Source organism: Stenella coeruleoalba (assembly GCF_951394435.1).
Source record: "Stenella coeruleoalba genome assembly, chromosome: 3".
In the NCBI taxonomy this organism is placed as follows: domain Eukaryota; kingdom Metazoa; phylum Chordata; class Mammalia; order Artiodactyla; family Delphinidae; genus Stenella; species Stenella coeruleoalba.
The window spans coordinates 104,061,198-104,065,491 of record NC_137148.1 but is presented as its reverse complement, the minus strand read 5'-3'; the positions used below and the strand labels follow the sequence as shown (position 1 = coordinate 104,065,491).

Genomic DNA, 4,294 nt, shown 5'->3' with positions numbered 1-4,294 from the left:
CTGCGGCACGTGGGATCTTCGTTCCCCGACCAGGGATCAAACCTGCATCCCATGCATTGGAAGGCAGATTCTTAACCACTGGACCACCAGGGAAGTCCCTGAGTTAATTCTTGAGTGTATTATGAGGTAGTGGTCCAACTTCATTCTTTTGCATGTTGTCCTAGCACTTAACTCTTTTGCCAGTTTTCCTAACACTATTGTTGAAAATGAATTGACCATAAATGTTAGGGTTTATTTCTGGCTAACTATTTAACAATATTATTAGAAGCTTATTCACAACTGGTTAATTTGATCACCACTGTTTCTTTTGAAGACATGTGTTTTTATATTTTTCACATAGTCTACATAAGTCCAGGGCCAGGATATTTGGTATTTTCCCTTTATCCTTCTTGGTAACCCTTAAATCATGTTTTTTAGGTGGTTGTTTATTTCACCTGTTTGTAACAGTGGTATAACAAAGAATATTAATAATGATGATTCTCTACAAAATCTTCAGGCATTTAGAAGAGCATGAACTACTATCTCTTAAATACCGGCAAAGAGAAAGAGATTCATTTACTAATATGTTTCTATTTACTGTTGATTACTTCTCTTCAATTTAGCATTCATCTTGTAATTTTTTAAAAAATAGTGACGAATAGTGAGGCTGGGCCGAATTTACAACAGCTGACTGTGATGGTACCGTCTGTGATAGTTTAGTATTAAAAATTTATTTCATGGTATCTTTTAAGATGTGAGTCAGGATATAAGCATGCAATTTATGGAAGAAGAAATGTTCATGGCTAATAAACAAGTGAAAATATTCTCTACTAGTTATAAAAAAATGCAGACGATGACCCAATTGGGAAACAAATTGGCAGAGTTTTTTATAAAGATCACCACATTTGTGATGATGGTTGGTAGGCTTTTTGTTTTGTTTTGTTTTGGTATTTTTAATAACTGAAACAAGACAGACCTAAAACTGCAGCTTCTGGAAGAACCATTTGTTCTTGCCGGTCTCGTATCTCTCCTTGAACTTGACCTTGGCTTCTCACTGGGCCTTGTGTTTGAGAGCAGGGTCTCTGAAGACATCCTTGTTGACAACAATTTTGTCCAAGGGGATATCCACAGACTACCTTGTGGGCACGAGGTGATTATAACTATAAACTTTCATAAAAGACTAGATCTTTGGCCCCTTGGTGATGTTCATCTTGTTCATGGCAGCTGTCACTTTGCAGGGATAGCAGTCGCTTCCAGCCACCAGAGCATGGCTCTAGGGTCGGTCTGAGGTGCCATCATCAGTGTTCTTCACAATGACTTCTTTGCGTCTGGAGTAGCATCCAGCCAGGATCAGAACCACATTCTTGGGTTTCATGAACTTGCCCATTTCAGCAGCACCACTTGGGACTACAGCCGGTGGTAGGCTTCTTAACATGCATGTGTGCAATGCTGGAAATGATTCCATAAAGGAGTTCTCACCCTCATTTTGCAGAGGAGGACGCTGAGGCTCAGCAAGTTTCATGAAGCCATCTCATGTCTCACAGCTTGTACGTCACCAAGCTGAGACTCAAACCTAGGTATAGCTACTGACCAACCCCTCCATAGCCACCGGGAGACTTTAGCCCAGACTGGTTAGAAGTCATGGTGAGATTTCTGGTCAACCAGAGTTTGCATTCTGCCTTATGCACCTGTGAAAACTCTGCAGAGTAAGGTGTGGTTTGGTGATTGGGCTGGGCCATCATGGGGGCTGAAGAAACAGACTGTTTTTCTGAGAAACTGTGTTCCAGTGGTTCTTATTAGGTTTTCAGGGAGGGAGGGTAAAGAGTGGAAGCGAACTTATTTGTTGTGTAATTTCTATATGCCAAGCACTTTATATATAGAAACTTATTTAATCTTCCTCTAATGCTGGAAAACAGGTAATTTCTCACCATTTTGGAGATAAGGAAACCAACCTGAAGAGAAACAGTTTCTTTTCCTAGCTTACACCTTCAGTTAAACAGCAGCAGAGCTGAAATTTAAATGCAAGCGTATAGAATCCAAAGCCATATGTCTTTTCACTATTATACACATTCTCTGCTAAAGGAGAATAGAACACATGGTTCCTAGTCTCTTCAACCTACTTACATATTATATTATGTTTTCTGCATGACTCATACAGTGTTTGCTTTCACGGTATCTGTGTGTACCTACCGCGATGCCTTCAAAAGTCATTCTGGAGAACTTTTATTTATTGCCCCACGTCTGAGCTGAGCCTGAGCACCTTCCCATAAAAGAATCTTTTGCAGATACGATTCTTTGAGGGATGCTTAAGCAATTGTAGTTGGAATTGTAAAGGAATTTTCAAAAAATTCAATACCTCTCCATATACATGGTGCGCTGCTAGTAGCTTTACAAACTTTAAACTAGAAAACACAGTAAAAGCCAAAAAACCAAAAGCCTAATCTACAGTGTCTGTTTACAAGGAAGTCAAAGAAGGTAACCTAAAACCTAACCTATCTTTCTAGATTAAAAGGAACTTAAAACCAAAATTTGGGGCTTCCCTGGTGGCGCAGTGGTTGAGAGTCCGCCTGCCGATGCAGGGGACACGGTTCGTGCTCCGATCCGGGAAGATCCCACATGCCGCGGAGAGGCTGGGCCCGTGAGCATGGCCACTGAGCCTGCGTGTCTGGAGCCTGTGCTCCGCAACGGGAGAGGCCACAACAGTGAGAGGCCCGCGTACCACAAAAAAAAAAAAAAAAGAAACTGCCCGCAATGGGCAACCACAGATCTCCATGTGGAGCCTTTCTGTCCTTGACACACCCAAAAGACATTTTACATAGCAAAGAGGCAACACTCTACTCTCAACTACCTTTTCCAGGTCTGGGACCTGTCACTTACAGTTCTAGGTCTGGATCCATGGGCTTCACTGCTTTCCCCTGGAGCCTACTCTCCTAGGGCATGCGTTGTGCTCGGAATGTCTGCCGGGTGCTCCTCTTTGCTGGCAGGGCCTGTTGTCTTTTCCACATCTTCCAGAGGCCAGCTGATCTTCAAGAAGCTCTGAGGAGTGCCAGGAAGGAACTTTGAGTTTACTCCTGATCTGGTCAATAACAACCCTTTCAGCCAAGTGGCCTGTTCTTCCCTCACAAGTGCTGTATCAGAAGGTTTCGCTTTCAGAGTACGGTCAGAGGGACGGGTCAGCCACACCTGAAACCTATATGTGAAGGTGAGCAATTGACCACAGAGACATTCTATAGGACTGCTAAGGTAATAACTTCTCACCTCAGGAGCTTCATCTTATCTTGAGGCTGCTGTGGGGTTACTTTCATTGACCCCTTATTCACGGTGATCTATGTCTTACTACAATCCTGATGTCCTTCCTCACTTTAGAAGACAGTGAGTATCTGCTACCTCAGAGGTTCCACCCTAATTCTCCCTAAATGGTCCTCAGTTTACGTCCAAAAGTTCACGACTGTACATTATTTAAATTAAACATGCCAAATATAACAACTTTCATATTCATTTGGATTAAACATACCCAACACAACAAATTGGATATTATCAAAATATTGATAAAATATCAATATTTTATCGCCCATGTCTCATCTGTGCTTTCTATAATCAGAATATACTTTTTTTAAAGAACATGTTTTATACTGTATTCATCATAGGAGTTGATCTTTTTTATTCTTCCTTCTTTTTAGCTGTTCCACCATGACACTAATGCAAACACTGAAGTTGCTCATTAACCAGAATAATAAAATGACATGAATATTTTTTTTTTACTCTATTTCAAACAAAAGTCTAATTGGCTGAACTCAAATGTAAATATTTTTAAATATTTAATTCATTTTAATCTAAGACCATTGCAAAACAAACTGTATGTGGGGAGAAGATTTATTTGTATAGGAAATACTAAGATGAAGATTTACATAGAGAAGAAAGACTGCAATTTGCTTGAGTTCAAGACTAGATACTAGAACTAGAGACTTCTATGCATGAGATTATTAAAAATGCACATAACTTTTATTCTCTATCCTCCTTTTCCTACTCTTTCAAGCAGGATGTGCTCTTCTGTCTTGTGTTAGATTGAAGGCATTGATGATCTCAATTAAATTAATGGCTTCTCTGTATCCATACTGTTTGTCTGATAACTTTGGAGTACCTGCCCCTCTAACGTGGGCTGCCTTTGTGGCTTGCTTTGGCCAGTACACTGTGATATTGTGACAGGTTTGAGTCAAGAAGCCGTGCCTGTTTCTGCTTCCCCTTTGGCTTCTCTATGGTCACCATGACAACATGCCTGAATTAGGGGCATGCTCCAGGTGAGACCACGTACAGC

General features: G+C 40.8%; 1 pseudogene across 1 annotated transcript; it reads right to left on the bottom strand.

Moving 5' to 3' along the window:
- Window positions 1-955: 955 nt before the first annotated feature.
- LOC307184151 (large ribosomal subunit protein eL27-like) lies at window positions 956-1,366 on the bottom strand (annotated as a pseudogene). The gene has a single exon. The product of its transcript is annotated as a large ribosomal subunit protein eL27-like (transcript).
- Window positions 1,367-4,294: the final 2,928 nt, after the last annotated feature.